Raw genomic sequence first — 11,243 nt, 5'->3', positions numbered from 1 at the left:
TTACTGATTTGTAGCTTTTTTATCAGCCAGTCACAAAGCACTCCGAAAGGGAAATCCAAGTGGATTGGTAGCTACATTGCAATATTTGTTTACGTGTGTTTACATTCAAATGCACAATGAAGCAAAAATTCCAAAAAAGTCCTTCCTGTTTCTTACAATTTCAATTTACAATAGGTGGCAAGAAAGGGAGACATGAAACCATCAGGCTGTTGTAGGGGGACTCATACACATTTGTGTGGGCCTAAGAATGCTGCAATGTCTAAAATCATGGCCATGCCTCCACTCTAGTCATGTGGGCAATCCATAGAGATGTGTGTCCAATGGATTGATTACACATGAGTGCATTCTGGGCACACTGTGATAACCTGTGGCAACCTATGATGACCTATGATAACATTCACAACTGTGTGCTGCAGAACCCCATGACATTTGGTGTTTTAGGCTGGATCTGCTGATGGTTACACCATAAACGTAACATTGCACTGAAGGCCATTATACAGCCTCAGTGGGACCAGAAGAAAAGAGGCTCCAATGCGCCTCTTTGTTTGTTTGTTTGTTTGTTTGTTTGTTTGAACTGGTAAAGCCTGACTTGACTTGAGAAGCAACCTCACATTCTTGGCTGTCAGTTGCCTTCACCTGACTCGTCCCACTCCAGGTGTTCACATAAGCACACAGTAAGACCCTGCAGCCCCCTGAAGCTGCATCACCTTCACTTTGCCATAGTGGGGTTCACAGACTGGTGGGAAACACAGGGCCTAATTTCTAACTATTTTAATTCATTTTGCTCTGTTCAAGCAACTGTGGACATACAAAGAGAATGAATTGTCTGGATCTGCAATAATTTCCATCCAAACTTAATAACTCAGAACACTAACCTTGTGGTCAAAACTTCATTTTTAAACTTTTTAAGTCTTTATTTAGTGTCACTGTGGGACAAACCCACATCTGTCAGAATAAATGCCTAGAGTGGGTTGACCCAGACTGTCTCTTTCAAAGCCCTAATTAATCTTAAAATTCTAGCCTGGCTTCGTACCGCTCATGTTTTCCTCCTCCTACATGCTGATCGGTATTTGCAGTAACACATTGGACCCCTATACTGAACATGATGCTGCTGCTGTGGTTGTGAGAAGACTGCAGGAGTTCCAGGGGATACAGGGCAAATACTGGAAGGGGACATATAAGCAGGAATAGTAATGAGATGGGATCATGGTCTACACAGCCCAAGGCTGTTGGCAATGTCAGGTGGCAGCCTGACTTTTCCCAGTTGTTGGCTTACAGCCACAGCTGGAGAAAGCACACTGCACTGTATAGGCCATTGCCTCTGACACAACATGTTTCGTCTCTCATGTGTTCTTGTGCTACCATGAGGTTCTCCCAAAACATCTTGAGCCTTCCTTAATTTCAGTTGCACCAAAGTTACTCTGCTGTTCAAAAATCCAGTTGAAAATTCCACCTGAGTGAGTAAATGCCTTTTTGTTGCAGGACTTTTTAGAGTCGTTAACGCCTTCTTCGTCACCAGGAAGCATTTGTACTGCAGAGAGATATTTGAAAATGGGCTGGCATGACCATCTGAAGAGTTAAGTTGTGTAACTGCAGTAAATCCCTGCCCTATATGCTGTGTATCCATGAGCTCACAGAGAGATTTCAATGCTTCTGTTTGATCATGAGGAACCTCTCATAGCTGGAGCTCTGAATTAACTTTCTTCCCTTGCTTTTGGCATGGATATGCTTATATTTTAAGTTCCCTTAAGCACATGCTTCGGTCTAGAGCCAAGAAATATGAATGTAATGGTGGGAAAGCATTCCTTTGTTTCATGCTACTTTTGGCACAGAGACCCTACAAATTTCCACAAGTGTCTCATAATTGCAGAATGAATCCTCCAGTAGTTTTAAGTAAAGCTTTTATAGCATTGATATGCATGATAGTTCGGGGGGGGCGGGGGGGGGTATGAGGTGGGGGGTGGAATCTAACCATAAAAAGCTTACAAATAATTTTATTATTTTGGAGCCCACTAGGGTTATTAAATGGTAGGCTCAGTGAGCACATGAATACATGTGAAATATTGGAGAAGACTTAGTATGACTTTTTAGAGGGAAGTTATATTTCAAAAATCAACCATAGTGTAATGCTGGACTCAATAAGCATAGTTGCTAAGTATCACCTATTTAGTACAGGAGAATTTCAAATGTTTGATCAAGCCTATCACCAAAAATATCCTAAATTAAAACTGCAATAGAAGGAGAGGGTTTGCTGTGATCATAGGTGGTTTTAAATGGAGAAAAGGAAAATTATGGAAGTTGTGTTGTAGGAAGGTTGACAGCTGGAACCTGACCATCTGTTCATAGAAGATGAGGGAAAGGAGATTAACAGTAACACAGTAACAATGAAGAATTAATCATATTCATGACAGCCATATCTGAGGCTGACTGCCCAAAGTTACACAAGAATTTTACCACAGATAGCTAAAATTTTAATATAATAATGGAAAGATTAACTAAAGTGATAAGAATAGAATGGCAGACTCTAGCCTTGCTGTTACCTCAGTGAGAATAGATTTGGGATATTTCTCTGCAAATATCTTGACTTCAGGGATCAGTGTCAAGCAAAGGGAAATAAACCATCAGTAATTATTTTGAAAGAAACAAGAAAAACCTCTTCATGGTAAATTTTATATAGTCCCTGTTACCACAGGTACCACAGTACCAAAAAAACCCAAACAAACAAACAAACAAACGAACAAACAAGCAACACAAGAAGATTGTAGTTATGAGGATTAAACTGAGCAGAATTCCTGAGCTCAAAAAAAAGAAGGGGTATGGTTACACAATTGGTAACAACACAGAGAAGGTGAGCTGGGAATAACTACTGTTTCTCATAATCTAAATACCAGAATAATTAGACCATGGATATTAAAAGCAGTTCCACATTTGGTTCAGAAAGTTCTAAAGTAGGAACTGAAAGCTAGAAGGATATATATATATATATATATATATATATATATATATATATATATATATATATATATTTATTGATAGGAAGGACCATTCAATAATTTATGGTTTCTACTGGTTTTCTGCAAAAATCAGCTACTTTCTACTGCTGCAGCAGTGAACTATTGAGGTAGAAGAGCAAACCAGTCCTTACTACTTACTGCTTACTTTTCTATCTGGCTGTGTTCAGTTCCTCATAGCATATGAAGCAATATACTTGGTTGCAAAAAAGTATTTGGAAAACATGGAAGCCACTTTTCCCCATGCAGCAGGATGGTGCAACCTTTGCTAGTCAAGTAAGGAAGAACCTGGAGCTAGATGTTTTTGTTGGAAGCATCCTTGGATGTGAAACATGCTTCCTTGGTAGGCCACCTCAGAAGACAGAGGCGCAGTGTGTATTTCGGTCAAGGATTTCTGTTACTCTGCATTGTTAATAAAATGTGCAAAATATGCTTAATTTAGGTCAGGCATTCTAATTACCTTAAGAGTGCCTGAACAATAAACAACAATGACCCTTACTGAGAAACTAATTAGCTTTGAAAATTTGGCTTTCTTAATCATCAAAGAAGATGGGTTAAAGCTCATCTTTAATTTAGAGAATAATTATTATCAGTGGTCTGAAGCTTTACACATTACTCATTCCCAGAGGAGGTTAGATGGAATGAGGCTCTGAAGTCTATAGACTCATGCTTTTGCACTTCCCTTTTTCTCACCATAAAATGAAAGAATGCTCTCAAATTTTAGATTAAATCTCCAATTTTAAAATTGTTTTCATTTAAATGTTTAACCAAATTTAAATTTATATCAGTTTTACATCACAGAATAATAAAATGCACCTTCTGTATTTAAGTGAGCTTTACTTGTTTGCACTTAGTAATTCTCATTATTATTATTATATAAAACCCACTATTTGCCTAACAAAAGGTGCACTTTTTATGATCTTAGTGTACCTGTTGTTACAGAAGATCTTGATTTTCATGTGCTTTTTTTGAATGGGGAAATAATCAGATATTTGATTGTGCAATTTCAAACAAATGCTGAATAATTTCCCTCTTTTCCAATTAAATATGCATACCTCCAGATCTTTGCATAAAAAGACCTTTTTAAGAAATTAGACATTTTTCCATTAAATAATTTATATAGAGATAATTAATATTTTAATTAAATTTAAATAATCTTTTTAATATTTCATAGATATAATTAATTTGATTTAAAAATTGTCTCTTTAAGTTAAAAAAAAAGGAAAATAGTGGCTGCAGTATCAGTTTATTTGTTCAGTTTATTTGGAAGTGAGGATCCATAATTTTCTACCTCTAAGTGACAAGGAAGGAAATATTAAATTTGGGAGATTTTGCCATGTTCAGGCCAAAACCAAGAGTAAAAGGAAGGGAAGAGCTCAAATTAAAAGTAGTTTTTCCAAAATTACATCAAAAATTTTGTCCAAATGAAAGTAATTTAAAAGGAGGTGATTGGTGATGAAGTGCCATAAACTAACATAATGAAAGAATTCAGCAGTAGGAATCAAAATATGTCTTGTAAGCAGGAAACTAGTAAAACTTTTTTTTTTCTGTGTTTAACAAGTGTTTAATCATTTGATCTTAACTATTACGCAAATATATATATTTGTTTTCTATAAGTGTACGCTCTCATCCCTGAGTTACCGGAAAAAGTAGAATCAGTAGTCACAGTAAAAGTGACTTTTTGTTTCTCACAAAAACTCAAGTCATAACTCAGGGACTTTTGAAAAGCAAGTGAATCTTTAAAATTATTAGGAAAGGAAGAGAGGATGCAAAATCGAAAACACAATCATGCCACTATGTGAATCCATGGGTTTACACTGTGAAAATACTGCATGCTGGTCAAGTCATCTCAGAAAGCACCTACAGGAGGCAGAGAAGCTATCAAGAATGGAAATGAAAATGAATTGTTTTCATATAATGAAACTAAATCTAGTACCAACAATGGAAGGCAGTGGGGAGTAGGTCAGATACGTGAGGAAAAGGACTGTGACAGAGATGTGTAACATAATAAATATAAATGACATATAGAAAAAAATAGGTAACATTTAGTCACAGTTTCTTGCAAGCTCAGAATTAAGAAGGTATCAAGGAAAATGCTGGTGCAGGCAAGATAAAACAAATGAAACCCAACATTTTTATTTGTACAGTAAATAATGAAGTGGTGCCGCTCAGTACTGTCATATTATGGAAGAAAGAAGCATAAATATGTAATGAAAAAGTATAATAAAAAAATAATATGATGTGTGCTCATCAGCAGTTGCAAGAGAAACGGCTCTGAATGCTTTGAAAGTCCCCTAAAAGCTGACTGACAGAGTTGGAGAGTATACAGGGAAAAGACCATGCCACACATGTTTCGCTTCTTATATTTCCTGCCTAAAAATAAATTGCTATTTGCTATGAGAGATAGTATGAATATAATGGACTTTCAATAGGATATGGTAAAGCAGTTTAATTGTATTTTTCTCTCATAAAGTCTCTACTGAATTTTACTAGAGATCTAGTAGAGGTGAGCATGTTAAGCATTATGAGACAAATGGTTTCTTGCTTTTGAAAGAGCACATTGGGTACATTTAAAGTCTAGATTAAGTTCTGTATTATGCTTTGATCTCTATTTTCCTAGTTATATATATCTAAATGGAAAACAGAATGAACATAGTTGTCAAATATTTTAAAACAGGAAGCATTTCTTCTGCACAGCTTTATTTTGTCTTACATCAAAGATGCATAATAAAATTGCATAGGAGGGGTTGATATGGGAGTTGCTTGAGTATTACTCATCAAACAATTTTTTCATGTACTATCTTTACTAATCCTATGACTCCTTTTTACTCATGTCAGGTATCAAAACTGAAACTTCCTATATTCATATTCCTTGCATGTAAGAGAACAATTAGGGAGAAAGAACTCAAAGAAGATGTTATTTTTTAAAAAATCCAACAGCACTCCCTAACACGTTTGAGGCCTTCTATAATTTTCAAAACAGAGTTGTGTATGGGTTAGAAGACTCTTTTAAAGTGTGAAAAAAAACATTGTATTCTGACTTATGGGTCATTTTCATTTTCCTGGGCATGATTTTGCCAAGAAAAGGTCTAATAGGTTACAATAATAATCATACCATGATAGCAGCTTAGGTGTTCTTGCAGACAATCCCATACAGGTTTCTTTACTAAGCATGAAAATGCAACTGTCATGTTATATTTACTTTAAAAGTAATGAATCTTAATTAAAGAGCAGAGACTGAGCAGAAAGAAAAGCAATTTGAGACAGTGTTCTTGGAATGAGCGAGCGTAGGTTCAAAACTCCCACAGTTATGTTCATGTACAGGGTATACAAACAGGTTGGTCATAAAGATTCAGATTGAAATTTTGAGGCCATAAAGCAACTAAGAGGCATCTATGGACTAAAATAGCAATGAGACATGGAATCCTATGAATATAAGAATTCAATAATCTGGGCTGAGTTTCAAGCAGAAGTATGTAGATAAGGAAGAATTATGGACCTGTCCGGACCACTAGACACCTCATGCAGGACATTGTAGCTAATCAGGCAATTTACTGAAATGAGGTTATCTATCAATCTGTAGGTCAGAAAGAAAAAAGTTACAGTGAGAAGGGCAAAAATCTATCTGACCTACACCCTTCAAAGAAACTAAGGAAATTGTAGGAAGATTTCTAACCACAGTACTATAGTGATAATGTGAAGGTGACAAGTGGGGTCATATTGTAAGGAGCAGGTGGAGATTAGGGAACACTGGATGCCACAGATATTTTTTAATAGAAAAATATTATATATGCAATTAAGGGAAGATTATCCAACAGGGATAGGAAATTGAAATGTTCACTTCCATGGTGAATAGAAAAATAAGTATTTATTGTGTGAAATCTGAACAGCCTAAATAATGTCCAGTTAACAGTTATTTTTAAAGAAACTGCATTTTGAGGAGTGATAGTTTATTACTTCCCGTTAGAGAAGGCAAAGTGATACACGTGTATTTGAAAAGGATAAGTGGAATACCCAAAAGAATTCTTCATTTATCCTTAATACAATGTGCTACAGCAGATTTTGTAAGGAAGGGTAACCAAGAATATGAAGTTTAAATAAGATAAATTTAATATTTTTTGGCAAAAATAGATTGTCATGTTATAATATATCTTTCTTTTATAGCCTTCAGATGGGATCAATGAAGACAATAATGTGGTTTTAAATTAAGCAGTGATTCAATGGAATTAAAATTGATATCAAAGGAAAGGAAATTGAAGTTGAAATTAAAACCAGGACTATGGAATGATTAGCACGATAGTTGAAGGGAAGTCTACAGTGATAGACTCATCCAGGTGGATAGAGGCTAGAATTTATATTTTCCAAGAGCAAGTCTTGGAATAAATTCTGCTTAATTTTACTCATGACACTGCATAAAAAATTTAGTTTAATGTTTGCATTAATAATCCATAGTATGGATAATACAACACTTGAAAAATACAACCAGTGTTCATAGGAAGAGGTGGGTCACACATTGTGAACTGGAATTACAATTATAGGATAAAATATCATAGTAGAAAGTAAAGCATATTGGGACTAAATCCAGAATTTTTACTCTGAATTGTCAACAGGAGTTGGCACTTCAAGAGAAGCATCTGGGTTTACTGGGAGATCACTGGAGAACAATGCTGTTTAGAATGAAAGGGAGTCATTTTAAGATCACAAAAATAATTTTCAGTAAAAACTAAAGAATTTTACCATCACAGTCCATAGTATTGGCCAGTTGTTCTTTAAAATGTCATTTCAGTTTTTATCATCCATGCTTATAAAATGGTATGAATTTGAATGGAAATAGAGAAGGCAAATATAATAATAGAATAAGGTATTTTAGTAAGTTTAAAAGGCTATTTAGGCTATCAAAGTTGAAGTTTTAGAGGAGATATAATTATTCTTTTAATTCACCTGGATAATCATTAAAGATGCAGATATTTTTAGGCATAATGATCATATAAAAGGCATTGGATGTATAAAGTCAGTAACTATTAAAAGAGCAAAACTCCATGTGTATATTTCAAATGAAGGGAAATAGGAAAGAAACCCTCATTGTTTAAATATGACGCTCGTGAAGTTTATGAAGTGTTTTACAGACTCATATTTGCTTTTAGTATGCTGACAATATTTGTTGTGGTGTCTTTTATGGGATTCAGCTTATCCCATGGATCACAGATTCACTTAATTTGCACATGAGACAGGAAGGAATTTTTACAAGTTTTGATACACAGCATAGGATCAATGAGAATTTTGGTTCCCTTTCTTCCAAGTTTTGGAAGTATCAAAGAGAGCATAAGATATCATTAATCACTGACTTACAATCAGAAAGTAATTTCCTCTCAGATAATAGTAACGTAAGCCATTCTCTTGGAATTTCTCCTTTGTTTTAGCATCTTTTTCCAGAATGTCTGATAGTATATTTCTTTGGACCAGGTAGTTTAAAATGTTTCATGGTCTGAATCCTTCTTGTGTCAGACACCAAAGCAACATTCCTTCTCTCTCTGCATAGAGAGAGCATGCCCCATGACATAACTTTTTACTAAAAATCTAAACCTCTTGTAACAAATGCCAAGAAGTCAACATAATGTGTTCCAGTGGGTATATAAGATCAGGTAGATTAACTGCAATTTTTTAATGGATTCTTTTGCAATTATCATTGATTACAGATTGTGATACCATTCTGTACTGTGATACTGGAGAGCTAGCTAGAGTTTATAACAGAAATGAGTCTCTGCAATTCTATACTGAAAATTCCTCATGAATATTGTTTTTTAAAGTTAACTTTAGTAGAAGTAATTTTGGGATTCCCAGATATTTGCTAAGCAATTTTTACTGTGACAGCGTTTAAGATCATGTAGTTACATTTTCATTCATAATGAAAAAACAATTGCCAATTTCCTCTTTTATGACTAAATTAAGATCAAAATAAATGTGCTATAACTTTTAAAGAAAGTCGAGTGAAAAAGAAACCAACACATCTGAGCAGAGAAAAAAAACCCCAGTAAATAGCAAATGTTGATGTTGCTGGCTTCTGTTACTGAAATTTTTTGAGCATGTGAAAATAGTGACAGCAAGGAAAACCACCTTGCTATTAAAATAAAAGACTCCATTGAAACCATCTGCTACTCTCAGTCATGAAGAAGCAAGTGAATGTTTTCTGAAGGGTTACACATAGAGAAGAAAACATCTTTAAAGAACCTGAAGCTTGGCTTTGAACACCAAAGAGAGAATTTGCCTGATTTTTTACTGAGTTGACCAAATATGCATTAAGTATCTCAAATAATTATAACAATATTTTATCTGTATGACATCTGATATTTATGTCATTTCCCCTTTAATATACAGTTTCAGGGTCTTGAAAATGTCATCATTCACAGAGAGAAGTGGTTAATGTGCCAGAAGGCAGTGATGCCACTGAGATATTTACAGACTGGAGAAATGTGCTGACAGGAACATCATGAAAGTCAGCAAGAGGCAGGGCAGAGTCCCGCATCTGAGAAAGAACAGCCCCATGCAACAGCCCATGCTGGGCATCCCCCCAGCAGGACAGCAACCTGACAGAAAAAGACCTGGGAGTCCTGGCAAACACCAGGTTGAACGTGGGCCAGCAGTGCTACTGCTGCAAAAAAGGGTGAATGGTGTCCTTGGCTGAGTTAGGTGGAGCATTGCCAGCAGGATGAGGGAGTTGATCCTTTCTGTCTACTCAGCTCTGGTGAGGCACAGCACCTGGAGTTCTCTGTTCATTTCTGGGCTACCCAGTGCAAGAGAGACATGTATGTATGTATGTATGGCCAAACTTCGCGAACAAAGATTTGGGAAGGGCTCTCCCCACGTGGGGGTGTGCCCTTCGAGCCTGCGCAGTGGATCAGAAGAGAGACATGGACATACTGGAAAGAGTTCAGCAAAGAGCCTGAAGGGTGACAAAGAGACTGGAGCACCTCACATACAAGGAAAAGTCAAGAGAGCTGGGACTTCTCATCTTGTACAAGAGAAGGCTGTGGGGTACCTCATCAGTGCGTATAAACACCTAAAGGAAAGGGGCAACGAGGACAAAACCATGCTCTTTTTAGTGATGCTCAGTGACACAAAGTGAAGGAATGGCTCCCTAAGCTCTCTGTGCTTTGAAATCCAGCTGCACAGGTCTCAGTGTTTAGGACTCTGCATAGCCTCAGACATGAAAACTTGTACCTGATGAAGTCAAAGGCAAAATTTCCAGGACTTCACTCCTGTACTTAAAATGTAGCATTCACTTGGAAAACACAGTGATATGGCAGAGAGACTGAGAGTTTCCTTAGCTCCCAAAGCCGCAGAAAGTCAAGCTTTACTGGGCCACGTTTAGAAGACAACTGAAACAGGGGACTGAAACAGTATGAATGTAATACTACCACTGTGATAGAAGCACTGCTATGCTACACTGGGCAATGATACTGCTGGTTGTCCTTAATAAATACTCTTTACTGACTAAATCTGACTCCTTATGTTCTTTCTTTCACTCTGATTTCCTCCCTCTTTGCCTTCATATTCTTTCTGATTTGCTGATGGCACTACATCAGGCAGTGTGTCCTCTCAACTCACTAATATGGCAAGATTTATTTTTCTTGCATTCATGGCACTATATGAATTCTCAACTTTGCTTAAAATTACACAGCATAAAAAAATAAGGACTGTATTCCTCTATCATTTAGCCTGGTGCGATTTCCTACACCTTAGTTTTTCCACTGGTGAAAACAGGAGATTTAAGAGGAAAATCTGACCTAAGTTTCTTTGGTTCTCAGTTCTGCAAAAACAAAGTTCAAAATTCTTTTTAGGAGTTAATCTATATATATTTTCACATATAAACATTTAAATTTTTCTTTAAGCTTATCAAACATTGGGGAAATATTTATTAGACCTTAAATATGTAATTAACAGTATGTTATTAAGGATGCTTTTAGAATGCAGATTATCATAGAAAAAATTCCAATTGAAGCATAACAGTAAATATTGGGGCATCATTTTTAGCAAAAAAATATTTATTCCCTATCATTTTTATACTGCCTTTCTGTGATCTTATATTATTTGTAGCAATGCAGTAACTGATGCAGTAGATATAAAAGGAAGATAATAGCGTAGCAGTATTGTGATGTGGACAGGGTAGAACAAAGGGTAAGAGAATTAAACATCAAGGATCTATATCACTACATCTATTTTAATGATACAGAA

The sequence above is a fragment of the Pithys albifrons genome, chromosome 4 (assembly GCF_047495875.1).
Source record: "Pithys albifrons albifrons isolate INPA30051 chromosome 4, PitAlb_v1, whole genome shotgun sequence".
NCBI classification, from domain to species: domain Eukaryota; kingdom Metazoa; phylum Chordata; class Aves; order Passeriformes; family Thamnophilidae; genus Pithys; species Pithys albifrons.
This window is presented reverse-complemented; position numbering follows the sequence as displayed.